At 35.0% G+C, this 19,166-nt stretch overlaps 1 protein-coding gene and 1 pseudogene across 6 annotated transcripts in view; both read left to right on the top strand.

The window, feature by feature from the left end:
- The window catches only part of Nbea (neurobeachin), a 603,852-nt gene that overhangs the window by 448,196 nt on the left and 136,490 nt on the right, over window positions 1–19,166 (top strand). The window lies entirely within an intron of this gene.
- On the top strand, window positions 2,058–2,925 carry LOC101968682 (small ribosomal subunit protein eS26 pseudogene; annotated as a pseudogene).

Here is a 19,166-nt window from a genome sequence, read left to right as displayed (position 1 = left end):
TCCTCCTTACCTAGTGTCTTTTGCATATGCTTCTTTGTACCCACCATCTCCACCTAGCGCAAGTCTTCATCACCTTAACTGTGGCCTCCTGTTTCTGTCTTTCCCTTTTATAGCCCACTTGTTGGACTGACTTCCTCACAGATCACTCTCGTCCTATTTCTCCTTCTTTAAAAACCTCAGCCTAATTCCCAGTTTGACTGTTTCAAACACAATTCTTGATCTTTCTCCCTTTTTCTATCTTACACTACTAGCTTTTCACCAGTGGGTAACATATTCATTCCTGAAGATCAAGTTTATTCTTTCTGTGATCTTCCTAATTTGAATAGTGCTTCCCTCTCAGTAATCTTACATTACATAACTTCTCCACGGTTGGTATAGTGTAGGTGCATGAATTTTTTTAAGTTACCTTAATTTTTAAAATTTTTTATGTCAGTTTACATAAAATCAAAATTATCTCTGTCCTTCAGCCTTCCACATGCGAAAAAGGAAAGAAACTAAATTACTGAATGTATCTAGGAATGGGGATTCTTAGGGAGCTATGGCAGAAGGATATGCTGTTAATTAAATATTTTTTTAAAAAAAACAATTTGCTAAATAGCAAACATGGTTTTTCCCTTTGCAAACTCATGTTGAGGCTTAATTCCTCTATGTGGTAGTATTAGGAGGTAGATTCTATTGAGAAGTATTTAGTTATGCGATAAAGCCCTTGTGAATGAGTAATACCCTCCTCATGGGCCTGGGTTAGCTATTGCAGGAGTTTGCCCCATTTCATTCTTCCACATGCACTTATTTCCTTTCTGCTTCCTGGTATGAGCTGAAGCAACATGAAACCCTCACAAAAAGCTGCAAAGATGTGCTGCCCAGTCTTTAACTTCCTAGCCTCCAGAATAATGAACTAAAGAAACCTCTTTTCTTTGTAAGTTACTCAGTCTCAATTTTTCTGTTATACCAATAGAAAATATACTAAGATACAGCTTTATATGTTTGTCCTCATATAACTTTTAAAAGGGCATATTGATGATTAAGACAAAAACAAAACCAATAAGTAATAAAATAAGAAAGTAATTAATTACTTTACATGAATTTACAACTTTAGAGGACTAAAAGAATTTGTGAGTTTGATTGAAAAACAAAACATTGTTGAGGAATTCAAAGTGAGATATGTTAGAAGACTGGATAAGGGCAAAATATTAGCAAATTCTGTATTTCACACCTTCTTATTCAACATTGTTAATAAAGATGTGATGAAGATATAAGGGGGAAAATCCAAGTCATTCCCTAATTCTTTGGATAAGCAAATAAGACCTAAATTTTTAAAATAAATCTGTATTCTGATAAATTTAGATGTATATTGTAAGTTCTGGAGCAATTTCTAAGAGAAGAGCTAAAACATATGCAGTCATTTCTTAATATCCATGAGGGATTGGTTCCAGGACACTCCTGCAGCTACTAAAATGCACAGATGCTCAAGTCCATTATATAAAATGACAGAGAATTTGCATATAACCTACACATCTCCTTCCATATCTTTTAAATCATCTCTAGGTTACTAGTAATACCTAATAAAATGTAAGTGTTATATAAGGAGTTTTATATTATTTTGGGATAAGGACAATTAAAAAGGTCTATACATGTTCTTATAGGCATGTGAATTTTTTGTGAATATTTTTGATGTGCTGTTGGTTGAATTCACAGATACAGAGGGCTAACTGTACAGTACTAAATAAAACATTAAAAGAATCAAATGTTACACAAGAAAATATTCACTCAATACAAAAGAAGGCAATAAAGAGAAATAGATGAACAAAAGACACATTAGAGATGTAAAAACAAAAATAAAATGGCAGGCATAAATTTAACCATATCAATAATAACGTTAAGTAGAAGTGGATTAAACAACCCAATCAAAACAAAGACTGTCAGTCAAAATTAAAACAACAAAGTCCAATTATATGCCCTCTACATATAACCACATGCTATCAACTATATGCTTTGACTGAGTTTAGATTCAAAAGATACAGATGGATTGAAAAATAAAAGGATGAAAAAAGATATGACATACAAATGACAACCATGGAAGATCTAGAATAGCTTTCTTGGGTTCTCTCTTCCAAAATGACCAAAAAAAAAAAAAAAAAAGGAGTAATGGTTGTGCCAAAAAGGGCCACAGTCATGTGAGGCCCATTTGTTGCACAAACTCTGCCAGGTGCATGCCCAAGGACAAGGCCATTAAGAAGTAGAGGCTGCAGCCATCAGGGTCATTTCCAAAGCAAGTTTTTTTGACACTTGTGTGCTTTCCAAACTGTTTGTGAAGCTGCTACACTATGTGAGTTGTGCCATTCACAGCAATGTGGTCAGGAATCAATCTTGTGAGGCCTGGAAGAACTAAACACCCTCACCTGATTTTAGATCTGCTGGTGCTGCCCCATGACCTCCACCAAAGCCCATGTAAGGAGCTGGGTCCTTAATGAGTGAAGAAAAGCTATCTTCTGGGAAAAAGAAAATGAAATGGGAATTATAATTCATATAGCAAAAAAAAGAGCTAGAATACTAGATGAAATAGACTTTTGTACTAAAATCACTAAACATAAAGAGGAACATTTCATAATGATAAAAGGAGTAATCTGTTAGAAAGATATAACCATCATAAGTGATATGCACATAACAACAAAGACCCAATGTATATGCAGCGATAACAGACAGAATTGAAAGGTAAAATAGAGTTCTCCAGTAGTAGTTGGAGTATTCAATGCCCTGCTTCCAATGATGGTTAGAATAATTGTATGGAAGATTAACAAGTATATAGAAGATTCAAACCACAGTCTAAACCAACCAGATCTAATTCATATCTATAGAACTCTCCAACCAACAATAGCAGAATTCTTCTGTAGTACACATGTAACACAGATAATTCAGAATAAACCATATATCAACATAAAACAATCTTCAATAAATGTAAAATGATTGAAACATTATAAATAATTTTATCTGACACCATAGAATTAAATTAATAATTAATCCACAGATGACACAGACTGAATTAATAAATTAGTGAACTTTGGATAATAGGCAAGATTCATATGATACAGAAATCATTTGACTTGAAAGAACTGAGGTTAGCTTAGTCTTCTGAAGAGTAATTTGGGTGGCAGAGATGGGAACAAGGTAGGACATAATAGTTTCACCTAAAAAAAAAAAACTGTCATTTATAACAAGGAGCTTATTTATATGTTATCTTCCACAAGACACAGGTCAGACCAATGTATGGAAGTTACAAGAGAAAATAAGGAAATATATTTTACAGTTACTTCCAATACCATCTAGACAACCTTGTGCTTTCATATATTACGTCCCCTAATGTGTATTTTTAAAGTCATCCGGAGGAAAGTCAGGTAATAATTTATAACTTGTTTTAAAGAGTTTCTTCTCAAAAAGCTAAAAATCTATACATAAATTATATAATTAATGTAATAAATGTTTTTTGTTGTTTTTGTTTTTGTTTTTCCCCCAAAGAGTTAAGGAGAAGCCTTAGTAATAGGAGTAGCTTGATATGCAGGCAACCTCTAGTCCTCCCAGGCTGGAGCAAGAACTTAGATTCTGAGTGAGCCCTTTTATTGAGTCTTTCGCAACAAAATAGTGCTTCCTCAATCCCCCAACAATTTACCAAACTTGTAAATAAATTATTATGTAACTTCCTTATATTTTGAAAACTTGATATTTTCCTTAATTTTATCAAACCAGTCTTTAATCTGAATTTCTAGATCAAAAAGCAACTCTTTCTCCTAAGCCTAGGTTTAACAGTCACAGAAACTGCCAGTTCTCCCAATACCTCACTCAGATGTTTAAGGGTATTAAAATAGAATCTGTGAAAAATGACAACTATACAAAAATTAAGGACATGATCACCAGTCTGGGAGAACCTCCATTCAGTTATCTATTAAGTAGTGAACTCAAAGTTAATCATTCAGAGCCTGATGTCCTTTGGTGGGGGGAGGGGGTTGAGAAAATGCTCCTATTTGTATAATATTGTGTACACATGCACAGAGCTATCTGTTGTGTCTAATGTTGTTCTATATTTCTCTGCAATAAGACAATGTTTTTAGTAGAGACTAGAATTTTCAAAGAGATTTTAATAAGGAAAACTTTCTACCAAATACTTAATGAGAGTTCTATTTAGAATAAAATATACCTGAAATGAGCATTTATATTTATGGCTTACTAAAATTTCTTTGTAAGCTTGTCTATTATTGTTTTTACCTTGAATGTGTCATTTTGGTTTTTTGTACCTCCTCAGCAAACAAATCAGTTACTATATAGTACCCAGGCTAGGGGCCAAAGGCAGGAGGAATCTTCTGATATTGATACCTGGTGGAATACACTCCAGCCACTCATCACCATGTGCCACACGAAGACATCACAATTTCTTTGTGTCTTTTTAGAGATGGCTGTAGCAATATCATATGATGAAATGTTTTTCTTAAAGCACTGGAGAGTGGGGATTGAGTTTAACATTTTATAAAAACTTCCAAGGTCCTTTGAAGAAACAATGCTCAAAAACAAAGTTGACTGAATTTTTTAAATAAATTATACATTAACCTTGCCTGGTAAACTTATGCAAATGCATTCTGAAAATATTTTCCTTTAAATCTGAATTTTGACAAAATTTATATTTAAAGAACAAAAGTTACATTTTCAGTTATCTACATTGAATGTTCAGTTCCTCATCTATGGAAATGCTCCATTAATTATTCCCAATAATAGTTTATGGTTGGCCATGCTTTGTCCTAGCGACATAAACTTTTTTGATATTATCAATGAGTTGTTCCAGACCTTTTGGTTGAGAATTGTGTGGTATTGTTTAAAAAGTATCCAGTGAAATTTGTATGAGCACAACAGGCATTTTTAAAGTAGGTATTCCTGGCTTTGGATCTATAATGCAATTTAATCATAATCACTTGGAGAAGAAAATAGTCTTGCCACAGCAGTTTCAGGTTTTCTATTTCCAAATGAGAGAAAATTGATGTAATGCTCTTTACATTGCATTTTACAGAAAAGCATAAGATCTGTTTACCTGGTTGAAATTCAAATTGTTTTATTATGGTGTCAATTCTTTGGTTTTGGCAGCACTTCTAAAGTGTCTGTTCACCAAAAGACTCCCATAGTGAATGAATGCTAGTGTTGACACCACCTAACAAGCAGGGATTATGTGTTTACAGAAGAAGTAATATGATAGGTCAAGTATAAGAGGCACTTCTCGAGAGTACTTCAGCACATAATGAGTGACTGACTAGAAAGTGCGAAGCTGCCACTCTGGCTGGAGTCAGTGTTGATGCCTGCCTCTCTTCTCCAAAGCTCTCTTGATCATGTTCAGCTGCTCTGTTCTCATGTGGGGAATAATAGTAGAGTAAAGCTGCTTTTCTGTCTCATTTTTCTTGCTAATTTACACATTCAAGCCATTTTTTGTTTGCTACCCTTATTTGCTATTCCCTTTTGTCAAGGCACTGTTCTCTTTTTTGCCTCAGGCCTAAGAACTAATTTGAGCTTCTATAATTACTTCATGTTTTACACCTGTCTGCATATCATGCTCCCCTTGTCTCTGTACTTAAGCTGTATATTTCCTTGCAGAAAGCTAGTTTTCATATACAAGGACTCCTAAGTTTCTCCCCTCAGACTTCCTTCAGAAAAAGCACAATTAAACTGTTGCGATATCCTCAGCAATGTGGCTGACCTTTGCAGTTCATGAAGGACAAATGAACACTGTCTGCTCAGACAGTTTGTGTTAAGACATTGTGGAGCAGAGAGCCTGAGCTTTGTTCCTCATGAATGAAGCAATGGTTGTAGTAATTTTAAAATCATTAAGACTCTGAATGCACCGTCTCATTCTACAGTGTTTGCTCTACGGCTGCTCTTCTGCTTTAATAGCAGCTTATTAAATTTGGGTCAAGCGTACTCTGAAGAGTATCACAATGAAGAAACTGTTCTAAAAGTTACCTGTTTAAAAAAGGCAATTGATTAGATTTTTAACTTAAGTGACAGCTGCAATTCATTGCCTATTCTTTGTGATGTCCTGCAGCCCAAGCCGCCTTTTGTAATTTGGGCTTCATTTTGTAAGAGCTTTCCTGAGTAATCCAGGGTTGCTTTCCACTCAGAGCCTGCTCCAATCCAATTAGGAGTTTAACAAGGGTCAAATTAAGGAGACTTTGCACTTGGTGTTTGCATCATTAGCCATAAGACTGTTATGTGAGTGCATGCCTGTGTGTCAGGGAAGAGGAGGGAAAGGCTGCAAGATGGGACAGACACAAAGCTGTCATCCACCATGTGCTGTGCCCTTCGCTGATGGAGGCTCAGCGGGTTAGCAACAACATTTCCAGTTGTCTTTTGGGGCTGTTACCTTGTCAGCTCACTACTATATAGTTGTTGGGAGGTTACAGGTGCTAGCAGGGGCTGATGAGGAAGAGTGTTTTGTGCCTACTCTTTTTCTCTTCTGGTAGTCTGTTGTGATTGGACAAACCACTGGGAAGACGTGAAGTTGAAACCTCTTGAGCATTCATTATTTTTGATAAGATGACAACTATCTAGGCTCGTGTTCTCACTCCTTGTGCTGTTTCCTGCCTTTAAAAAAAAACGTAATTGTTCTTTCTGTAAAATATTATCATAGGAAGGAGAAATTAATTTTTTAGGAGAATAGTTTGGTAGAGGCCTTGCAAAGATCAATTACCTGCTATTTAAGAAAAGAAAGTTGTTTATGCTATTATTTTCAGAATTGTGTTACTTAGGATAGCATTTTATTTCCTTTTGTCTCTATCATCAATTTATATCCATTAATGTGCTTTAGCCACATTATTACTGCTGTTTAAAGAAAATGACCTATTTCCAAAAAGAAAAGACAACAGAATTTTGCTAACCAGTACTTGTCTGCGTGGGATATTGCTAGAAAACTGTTGGTGTGCCCAGGCAGCAATGCTTTGTGCTGCTACATACAAAGTAAAGATTTATCTAAAAATAACACTTTCATTGTTCCTTTCTTACCTCCTCAACCCATTAATAGGTACTTTAGTATCATGAGAGTTTTCATAGTTTAATCCCCTTTCAAAAGCTTTTCAGAATAAAAGCTCTAAATGGTCCTCAGTATTAATTTGATGTGACTTCTGTACAATATGGTTTAAAAACTCTCAGAAGCACATTTTTACAGCTTTACCCTTTTCACTAGAGCAGTGTGTGGAAAACACCAGCTAAATGTTTAGTGGAGTCTCTGACGTGAGCCATTTTTGTTGCTTTCTTATATACTTTGCCAGTATAAAAAAGCCTGGTCTCTGTGCTATAACTGTGATTTCTCAGGAATATTATTGTGTGTTACACACTACTTTTTAAAAATATAAATGTCTTCCTCATACTGGTATTTTTCAAAGCTGTATTTTTAGGCTTAGATTATCTAAGAATTAAAAGCCAATAATGAAATTGGCCTAGTAAGTAGCAATCAGGCTTGATTATATGCATTGGGTTACATCTTTGTTTATATTTGAACCACAGTGGTTTCAAACAGTTTCCAGTGCTAATAACCCACTTCACTTTTTTCATGTTTTGTTGCTTTTGACTACACATCTGTCTTTCTAAAAAAAAAATAATATATATCAAATATAATTCTTCTAGTCTACAAGTCATTTAATATTGAACCTGTGCATCCCATGACAAATCCCATTTCCTTAAATTCCTATACTTCTGCACAGCTTCCAATGTAGTGGGAGGAAAAAAATTAATTCTTTTAAATTCCATATTCCTTGACTTGAGTTTTAGTGTTCACATTTTCCAGGGGGATATATATGTCTGTGTGTGTGTGTGTGTGTGTGTGTGTGTGTGTGTGTGTGTGTTACATGAGTATGGACACATAAAGATCTTTCCACAGTAAGAAAATAAATTCATGTATTTTTTAAAATAATATTTTTGAAGCACCTGCTTAGTACCAGGGACAGTGCCAGTGAAAGAGAGGAAGCCCAACAATTCTTCCTTGTTCTCTGGAGTTTTAGTGTAGTGGAGAGACAGGCAGAAATCAAATAAACCCACAAATCAGTGTAAATTCACAACTGCCAAGGAGCTGGTATTGGGAAGGTGATTGGTCAGCAAGTACAAGGAGAGTGAATGTTTCTGAGAAAGTGACTCTAAGCTCACCTGTTGAAGACATTTTGGTATTAAAAAAATTCTTATTTTCTTTTCAAAGAACTGAAAAACAATTACACATATGTTTTTGACTCCCACATTTACAAACATACTCAACTTTGTACTGATAATATAGTAAAATAAGGGAACATGTAGAAAAAGGCATTTGAAAAGAGATATAAATATAATTTCAAAAGCAAATTTCAGGCTATATCACAGACAGGGGATAAACAAGTGATTTCTAAAACTATTTTTTTCCTTTGCTTACACTTTCTCTGGGTTCCCTACCCACTTCTAAATGTTGGTTCCATGGTTTATCTGCTTACCATGTGAAAGCAGATTAGAATCTTCTAATGTTGAATCAATAGTGTGCTGGAACCAGTTCCTTTAGGCTTGTGAGAGGCACATATTCAGTGTTATCATCTTGATAGCCTGAATCTGCCTTTTTGGGGACATTTAAACAATAGAAATTTGTAAACCCTACAAGCAGGCCTCACACTGGCCCCCACCCTGGGTGGCTTATCAGCATACTCTTGGTTATTTCGGATATAGTGCATGGGATTTGGCCTTACACTTAGATTTGGAAAGAGTCTATAAATTCTCAGCTTCCCTCTATTCCTCTATATGATCTGGGAATGGAAATTAGGAAACAAAACATAGAATTTGGAGTTGTTATTCTATTAATTATTTTAAGTTTTATAAACATAAAAACTTATATTGTAGTTTCTCAGTATATAAAATTTTAGCAAATGAAATTATTTGCCTTTGATATTAGAACTTTTCCCTATGGATTAAATAATGGCTCTCTAAATATTCCAGAGTGGTTGTAGGCAATGTAAACTTGAAGGTGTATTTTAGACTACTTACCAATGACCTTAATCAGTTTTTATTTTTTCCCTTTCAATGAATTGGTTTTTGGCTCACAAATCAAAACAACTATTTTTTTTTCTGAATATAAATGTAATATTTATTAAATGTTAAAATGTAGCCAATGTATAATAGTATAAAATGAAAATTACCCATATTCCAGAAGCTTAGAGATAAAAGTTATTATCACCTATATCATACTTCTGCAAGGTATGTGTCCACAGTTAGATATATTTTTATAGATCAGAGAATATAGATTATTTTGGAACCCTTCCTCTCAATTTTTCCACATTCTATGCATACAGACGAACAACTTATTGTATCAGGATACATCTAGGGATAAAGTGAAACCTAAAGCTGTATTTTGAATTTGTAATTGCACCTTAAAAGGAGTGGCAAAAATACAGTTTTGAAGAGATAGGTTAAAAATTATAGTTACTGAGGTACTGTTTTAGTAACTATAATTTCCTCATCAAAAAGCTTAATGTAGGCCAGACACAGTGGTACACAGGCCTGTAATCCCAGCAGTTCAAGAGGCTGAGGCAGGAGGATATGGAGTTCAAAGCCAGCCTCAGCAAAAGCAAGGTGCTAAGCAACTCAGTGAGACTCTTTCTCTAAATAAAATACAAAATAGGGCTGGCGATGTGGCTCAGTTGTCACCCTGAGTTCAATCCCCAGTACCAAAGGAAAAAAAAAAAAAAAAGCTCAATGTAATAAAATACTCTTGGCATTCATGAGTTTCAGTATCAGGGACTCTTTGGGGATGGTGAAGACATTAAAATATTTAAAAAGTAAAATCAGTTACCTAATTGATTTTAAATGAATTAGCTGCAAATATAGAAAGTTTTCTACTTTAGTTTGTAAGTTCAATTTACATGTCTTACTTATAAATGTTTTAATGTTGTATAAAAATAACATTTACTTTCAGTTGCTCTTTAATTCATATTTAAATAACTAATAAGTCATTCCTGTATTATTTAATGTCAGCTCCATATTAATTCATCAGATGGTCTTAGATATTTCCAATTTCATCTGTTACATTTTTAAGTCTGATTTATTATTTGTAGTAGTTGTTTAAATGCTTAGAAAGATTTTTGTTAAATTGATAAGTCATCTTACTAAATTTTTGAAGTGTTTGAAAGTCAGATATTATTAATTTGGCAATAGTAATTTGACATTCTTATATGGAACTATGATATCAAGATTCAATAGTTAAAACAGCCCAGGCTTCAGAGTTAGCCAATCTTGGATATAAAGAGCCACTTAAATTTTCAGATTTCCAGTTTCCTCATCAAAAAAACTGAGACATTAGGACTTAACTTCATTGGATCTTTGAGAGTTTTAAATTCTAGGTAAGAAAAAGGAAATACCTAGGATCCTGTAAGCGTAAGTGTCCTACCACTCCCTTACTCTTACTACTTATGAATTCTAGGTAAGTAGTTACATAAATTTTTAGAGTTAGTATTTGAGATAAATTATTTCTTTCTAATTCTTCAATATAAATAAAGCCCCAGAATAACTTGTTGCAGGTCATATAACTTACCAGAAGACCTGGATTGAAGTACTGGGGATTGAACCTAGGTGTGCTTTACCACTGAGCTAAATCCCCGGTCCTTTCAATTTTTTGAGACAATGTCTTGCTAAATTGCTCAGGCTGGCCTCAAACTTGGGGATCCTCCTATCCCACCCTTCAGAGCAGCTGGGATTACAGGTATACGCCCAGCCTTAGCCTAGCTCTTGTGATTCCCAGCTCAGTATTCTTAACTTCAAACCACTCCTCAAAGTATAAAATTTTTGCCATTGTTAAGAGAGACTTTGAGAGTCATCAGGTCCAATTTCACAGTGCAAGACCCTTTCTTGAGTATTCCTTGTACTGTGCATCAGACATTTTTAATGATTATGGTCACAAGAATCTCTTGTTAATTTATCCTCTTCTAGCTACTCTCCAGATTTTCCTCCTTAATGCTATTTCCAATGACTTCTTCCTTTCTTTCTTAGATCCACTCAAATTAGGGTCTAGCTTCCACCACTTCTCTGACATGCTTTTATCAAGGTCACCAAGGACCTCCATTTTGACAATGAAGGCCAGTCTGTTGTTCTTACATAATTTAATCATGCCCTCTTTGAATCATTCTCTGAGCTTCACTTCTCAGACACCTCACTTCTGTTCTATCTTATTCACTTCTCCTTTTAGTCTTTATTGTTGAACTTTTCCCCAACCATCTAATACTAGAGGGCCAACAAACAGTTCCTGGACCATATTTAAACTACTCCTTTGATAATCTCAGTCTCATGACTTTAAATATTATTTGTATCCTGAAAGCTCCAAAATTTAAATTTCTAGACTGAATCTCTTTCTTAAGTCCCAATGCCTACTTGCCATTTCTGCTTGTATGTGTCTAATAGATAAATCAAACTTACCTTGACCAATTCTGAATTTCTTTTCTTTTACCCTCTCACCCACACTGCCCTCACTTTCCTCTTCTTTATTTTCTCCTACAGTTCCTTGCAACTCAGTCAATCCAGTTGTTCAAGCCAAAACCTAGGAATTATCCTTCATAGCTTACTTTTTCTCATACTTCACGTATACAGGCTTTTAGCAAACATACTGCTGTACTCCAAAATGTATTTAGATGTTACCATTTCTCACCATCTCCAGAGCTACTGCAAGAGCCACCCTCTTCAGGATATTCTGTAATTTAAAGTGCACCTCATTAGGTGTAAAAGTATTCAGAAATAACCTGATTAAACATGTTCTAGTAGAATTGTTAAAACTTTTTTCCATCATAATAATATATCCTAGGATTTTAAGGTTCATTTATTATAATATTGACAAGAGTCAACCAAAAGTCTAATATCATTTTTTATGTTAATCGTTCCTAGATAGATATTCTCATTTAAAATAATCAAATGATTATTGAATACCTGCATACACAAATTTGTTCCATTGTCACCACAGCTCTTAATGGTAGATATTGTCATCACAATGAACAGATGAGGAAATAGAGCCTCAGAAAATTTAAGTACAGTTGTGTGTACCACGTAACAACATTGGACCTACCCCATATACAGTAGTCTCATAAGATCATGTTGTTGCCTAGTGAAGTCCTAGTCTTCTTACTTTATGTAAGTATACTTCAAAATGTTCACAGAATGACAAAATTGCCTAAAAATAAATTTCTCAGAGTATGTCCCAACTGTTAAGCAACACATGACCTTAATTTTCTTGAGATGACAGAGCTGGGAATTAGTGGAACTGGCAGTCAAATTCAGATCTGTTTAATTTCAAAACCTATTCTTGGACCACTACATATGAAGACTTAGAGATGGGAGGGAACATAATTCATTCAAGAATTCAAAAGATGTTCAGTATATTGGGAAGGGTGTAAGGCATAGGATGCTGGCAAGAATCAAACTGGAGAGGATGTGCTTGACTTTAAGGATTATAAACCACATTGAGGAGTTTACATTTTACCAGCAGGCATTGGGAAGGGGAGCTGTTATTTTAATCAGATTCACTTTCTGAATAATTATTTCTCTAACATCAATATGAAGAATGAATTGGAAGACAGAATGCTGAAAGTTTTCAGTGGCCTAAATAGAGTAGTGTTTTGTTGTTTTCTTTTGGTTTTTCTTTGTTGTTGTTGTTGTTGTTGTTGTTGTTGTTGTTTTAAAGCAGGAATGACAAGATTTGGGAGATTTCAGAAGTGAAATGGATACAACTTGAGAACTGATTAGGTATGTGAGGAAGAGGATGGCCCTCAGATTTCTGGCTGGGTAGTTGAGGGTATTCAGAGAGTGAACATTGAAGGGGACTAAACTTGGACTAGGCCTAGAAGGTTGCTACAAAATTCTTTTGGAAATAGTGAAAGGTGCACAGGAGACGTCTAAGAGGCAGGGCCAAGAGCATATTATGTTCAGGGAGTGGAGGTCTCCTCTGAATGTGAGTAGGTGAATCTGGGAGACCTCAGGACATGGATAGTGACTGAAATCAAAGCACAGGAGAACTGGGTAGAGGATTGTTTTGAGAGTTCCCCCTCAAGTGGGATTCCCGCACTAGAGCACCTAACAGGAAAGGAATGAAGGGAGCTGGAAGTGGGTTTCACACTGTACCCTTCCTTGTGACATACTTCTCTTCCTAGTGGGAAGCCTGAGTGCCTAAATGTCTAAGCTGTGGACAGGTATCCTTCACACAGAAAGTTTTCTTATACAGGCTGGCACGTTGTGGCTTTTGTTTGATCTCTGCAGTTTACTCTGGCCTGACCTTCACTCTGGCACAGCCCAACCCTGTGCTCTCCCTGGTGTCCACGGAAAGAATCTGACCTGGGGTAGTCCCTGTTCTTCAGAGGGTAGGCACTATTCTGTACCACCACCACAGTAGAAAACAAGTTCAAAGATTTTCCAACACACATCCTGGGCAGGGAGGAAATAATGAGTCAGAAAGGCAATCATCTATCCCCAGGTCATCTTAGGCAGGAATGAAGAGTCAAACAGAGAGAGAACTAGCAGTATATGTGAGAGACTAGAGTATGAATCACTCTAAGTACTTAGCAAATGCCTGAATGGTCCCTTTGAAAGAAGGAAGGGAAAGCAAGGAGCAGTCTACTGGACCAGAGAGATGCCTTTAAATTCCTGTCACCAGTCACTGGCTTAAGCCATTTATGAATGGTGTTCTGATTCTAATACCTAGACAACAACCTTTGCTGTGTCATTCCTGTTATAAAGATGCCAGTCTCTTGAATTAAAACAGGAACGGGAAGAGGTTGTTGCAAACGATGTTTAAGGAATAGAGTTAGTAGGGAAAAAATCAGGAGAGTGATATAGAAGCTAAGATGAGAACTGAAGACATTAGCTAAATTTATCAAGGAGATCATCAGTCACTATGGAAAGGTCGTTTCAATAATTGTTGAGAGCTTAATTGCACTGAGTATTTTTAATTTTGAGCCATAGAGAGGAATTCATGTAGATTTGTTAATTGCATCTTGAAGATTTCAAACAAACTTCTATCTCATTGTGATTTGGAGTGTCAAAGGATCTGACCTGAATATAGAGTTCTATTAGAGAGTTTTTATTAGAGCCTCTCAAATATTTGCTATTTATTCTCAGAATATTCTTTAAAAAAATTGAAGTGGGTTTGTACAGAGGAAATGCCAGAATTTCTATATAAAGGAGAGTAAGATTGGGAGGGCTGAAGGCGATCTACAGGAACAGTCCATAGAAATTGTCTTAAAGCTGCATGCTCTATGCCCTAGGTTACAATTCCATAAAAATGGTGATGTGTTCTAGAAATGTTTTTATTCGCAAATTAAATAAGTCTGAGGAAGTGCACATGTACCCTCACACAACTGTCCTTTCTCCTGTCATGTTTGACATGATTAATGAGCTTATATTTTGTCCCTCACTTGCAAATAATGTAAATACTTAAGTGTCCATTCATATTTTCACCAATCTGTTCTTGTTCACTAACTGGCTAAAAGTACTCAGCCTTGGGTTATCAACACAGAGGTCCTGATGCACCCTAGCCAGGATGTTGGGATGTGTAGGGATGATTTTTAGGTATTTCTGGTACTAAATTTTGTACAGTATCACATATTACTTTCTGCTGTTTATGCTGAGAAAAATAAACAACTTGCAAAGGAATAAAAACGAAGAAAGCAAGATGAAAGAGTAAAGAAGAAAGAATTTATTAAGCATCTGTATCAAATACCATGCTAGGAACTTTCTTATATAGTTTTTCATTTAGTCCTTACAACTTTACTAGCCACCCAGTTTACAGTTGAGAAGACTGGGGCTTGGAAACATCCAGGAAGGTTTAGAAACTTGTCTATCAGCCATTTAGGAAATAAATATAACTGGGATTCTAGGCCTTGACATCTTATTAACATCTGGGGCTTTTGCCACTATCCAGTATGCCACCTCCTCTTCCTCTTTTTGAATCTTATTTCCCTTATGACCTCTTCATCAATTTTTACATACTTTCCAAATATATGGAAATTATATATTTTAAAAAATGGATTATATCTGCACAGTTCAAGTTTGTTATTGAAGGGAATGAATATAACTTTTAAAGTAAGTATGATCCATTTAAATGCTGGCAATTCCAGGTAAATACTCAAAAGCTTTGCCATTTCTCAAAATAATTTTTTAATATTGAGGTAATTGTATTTATACATCAACCTGCAGTTGTGAAATGACTATTCATGGAAAGCACTGTTCAAATGGCTGGTGTTCTTAAGATGAGTGGAATTTAAAGTATTTTTACTATATAAAAACCTTCAAAATATTTATTGAGATTATTAAGATGAAGCTATTTTCTTTGTCCCAGAACAGTTAAATACTTTAAATTGACTTAAATCCACAATGAAATACCAAGCCTACTACCAATTTTATAAGCAAGAAAGACATTTGACAGAGAAAGAAAAATTAGTCAGTATAATTATTATTGAGCTTGTTATCCATGCATCCAGTATCTTTAAACCTTTATCAGGCATTGGTTGCAATCTACATAATTACTCTATAATATTCTAATGGATGTTGAATATATATGCACTTAATGATAATCAAATATATGGGCAGTATTCTACTATATTATACTGTTTAAGATACTCTTGAATGAATTTATATCATTTTTAACTGCTACAAAGAAATTCTCTTTAGAATTTTAACTATAAGAAAAGTCATACACTATATATTGATAAGTTTAGAAGTCACATCATTTAGTTAGCTTAGAATACTATCTGCAAGTAATTACTCTTGAGATGGTGACTAAAAAGTATAGCTTGAAATTGCATCATCAGTAAATATCTTTACTGAAAGTTTGTTGTTGGTTGATTGGTTGTTTGGTTGGGTTGTTGGTTGACTCATATTGAGCATATGCTGTATAATTGAGCTCCCCTCCAACCCTACTTAAGTTTTTTTATGCCCACTACAGACATTTGATATTTGTAATTGCCTGTTTGTTTGTTTTACTAATTTTATGACTATTAGCTGTAGAATGAGAATTTCAAGATAGATTTTCTGTCACTCTGTGCATTAGAGAGCATTTCGACTTATTTTCCCAATTGAATCTTAGCCCTCCTTCTTTTACTCGTAGCAGAAATGGAATGGTTGTCTATTCAAGCAGGAATGTTTAAAACACTTCAATTTCCAAAAAAGTCTGTTAAACTCACCCATATCTTGAACTGTCAATGAAAGTGTATGGTTTTGCTTTTGATTTCTAACATGCATTAGTTGCACTACAGGTACATGACAGGAAGTAAAATCTTGAACACACACCTGCCCAATATTAATTAAAATTTTGGCTGAGTAAAACCATGTTTATAGAGGTTTGCCTGAAGGTTAAGAAGAACATTCCTTTCTAAACATTCTGTATCCCTGAATTAAACCTCATCAGCTGAACCTGTGAAACTGGGCCATCATGTTGGCCTTTCTTCTGGTTCAATTCTTTGTTTACATTGAAGTTACATTCAAGTTACCTCAAGAAATAGAGGTTTTCTAGTAAGGTTGTTTGTATATATGGTCTGGGGTTTAAAAGACTAAAAAATGAGATTGATTCCATAAGCCACTTGGTCAGCTAGTCTCTGAGCCTTTCCACCTCTCTCTCAACAGATAGCTTTCCTGCATTTATTCATAGTTTTGGTTTCCTTGTATTTTCAGCTTCCCAATGTTCCCTCTTGGCTGTACTGGCTTCTCAAGGTGACATTTTAGCTTCAGTTCCCACTGCCATTTACACAGTTCTTTCTGTGTTTCCTACTCCTACAGTGAAAATCTGACTCACTGAGCTAATAGTCTTGAGCCAGGCCAACCCACAATCTATTGGCAAATCTGTGGACTAGCTGCCATTGATTCAGTCTAGAGGAGCTACCTTCTGGTCCTCTTAGGTTGGCCACTTTCATGGGAATCCTGGAGGAACCCATTTCTCTCAGAAGGAGATGTGGACTGTCTACTAAGAGGGGTGTAGGCTGTATTGTACTAACTCTGGATAGGATTGAGTTTTCTAAGTGGTGCTTTGGAAAATATAAATAAGTCCTGAAACTGAGTGTAAAGATGTTGTTGAAGATATTAGTCATTAAGCTATACAGTACCCTTTTTTTTAAAAACTCCTAGTATAAAGTTATATATATATAACTTATTTATATATATTATTTCTAGCTTTACTATTAGGGTAATTATTCTTGAACTGCTGGTTTTTATCTTACTTTGTAGTAAACTTATTTTTTTTTACATTGCCTATTGGGAGTTTATACATTTGTAGCCCAAATGTATATATTCCCAATTGAATCTTAGCCCTCCTTCTTTTATTCGTAGCAGAAATGGAATGATTGTCAATTCAAGCAGGAATTTTAAAAAAAAACTTCAATTTCCAAAAAAGTCTGTTAAACTCACCTATATCTTGAATGGAAACTTCCTTAAACAGGAAGTTTAAATGATTTTGTAGTATACTTTTTATTTTTATTATCAACCTTAAACCTTGATTTAGTTCCTGTGTTTTACCTTTTTTTTTTACATATTTCTAATTAGAATTATATTTTATATATTTCTGTATATCAATTTATATCTTTTTTAAAAGGAAGGAATATATATGTGTTTAAATTGTAACACATTTAGGGGCATGATAAAGTTACCAGCTAGTTTGTAGTTAAATCTGAACTAATTTTTTTTTAAATGAACAAATAATTTGAAAATATTAGAACATTACATTCTTCTGTATTTATGTAATTTAAAAATCATCCAGCTACTTTTTTAGAAATGTGAACTCCCTTTTGGGTTTAGAAATATCTTTCAAATAAAGTTTGAGATTACCTATTAATCATTTTTTGACATAACTTTGTAACATATTCTTGTTTTGAAGAAGGTAAGTGCAATAAAATCAACATGCATTTTTAAATTGTTTTCACCTAACCCCCTTTTCTAAAGCAGCAGCTCTACCCCTCCAACAATAACATAGTCCTAAAATTATTTATTTTTTCCCCCTGACTGTACTTCTTGGCAACTGCTTTTTAAAAAAGAAAGAAAGAAACTGACATGAATTTTACATAAAAGAAGCCCTTGAGGTGGAAAGTTAGGGAAGGCTGCATGAGTTTATAGCAGACAAAATGTCGCTTGCATTTTGCTGCTCAGTAGTTTGATATACTCATTTGCTGATGTGAAATGACGAGGGCTTACAAAACAGGGTTTTGTTTTTTAGCTGCCTGTGGACCTAGTGGGGCCTAACAGAACCCAGTCAGCAGGTCATTAACTCTGGAGAAAACAGCTTGCATTAATATGCTCTAATCCGGTATAATTAGTCAAATTACTGCACGCCGACCAGCTTGTCATGTGTTGTCAGACTTGGCATGCATGCTGGATTGCCTGGGTCCCTCTGGAATGCCACCCTCCGACAGGGAAAACTGCTCATTTGTAGTGGTCTTGAACCCTTGATAGAAAAGCCTTCAAAAACAGTGGTCACAGAGGAACTTCTGCTAATTCTTTGGGTTAAAATATTTTTTATCAAAAATAACAGCCTTTTGGCAACTGAAGAGAAATCTTGTCATTTCTGTGGGCACACTTTCTGTGGCAGTCTATGTAACAGAGGAAGAGAAATTAAGGCTAGTGTGAAAAAATCTAAAATAAATCATTACCAGTTGAGCAGCTATGTTCTAGTATATGAAGTGTTGGTTTGTCTGTTTGTGTATGTGTGGGTCTTTTTCCAGTAGGGTAAGAGGTTATTAAACTCTAAAAGGGCCACATTAGCATAAATTTACAAGAGCTCTTGTTCTGGCGGCATGATAAAAACCTGTGTTACCTTTGCATTAACACTGAATTGCTTGTTGTGCTTTTGGCAATGACAGATAAGTCAGTGTAATTCCCCATTGCAACGGAAATGATGCTCCAGATTCCAAACGCATCCTGAAGATGTCACTGACAATAATCTTCAAAGAACGGCCAGTGAAAGTGGGCTGTATGTTTGTAGGATGATATACTGCAAATGACAGGAAGAATTATGTGAGTGAAGACGAATCTGTAACATATTATTAAGCAATTTCACGAGAATAACAGGGATAAAAGGATAATGGATGAGGGTGTCATTATTACCTTCATGTAGAGGGAAAGCAAAAGCAAAGGTAGAGAGACAAGATTAATTGAGGAAGGGTGAAGCATTCATT

This window comes from Ictidomys tridecemlineatus, chromosome 6 (genome assembly GCF_052094955.1).
Source record: "Ictidomys tridecemlineatus isolate mIctTri1 chromosome 6, mIctTri1.hap1, whole genome shotgun sequence".
Classification (NCBI taxonomy): Eukaryota; Metazoa; Chordata; class Mammalia; order Rodentia; family Sciuridae; genus Ictidomys; species Ictidomys tridecemlineatus.
The sequence above is the reverse complement of the archived record's forward strand: the minus strand, read 5'-3'. Positions and strand labels throughout refer to the sequence as shown.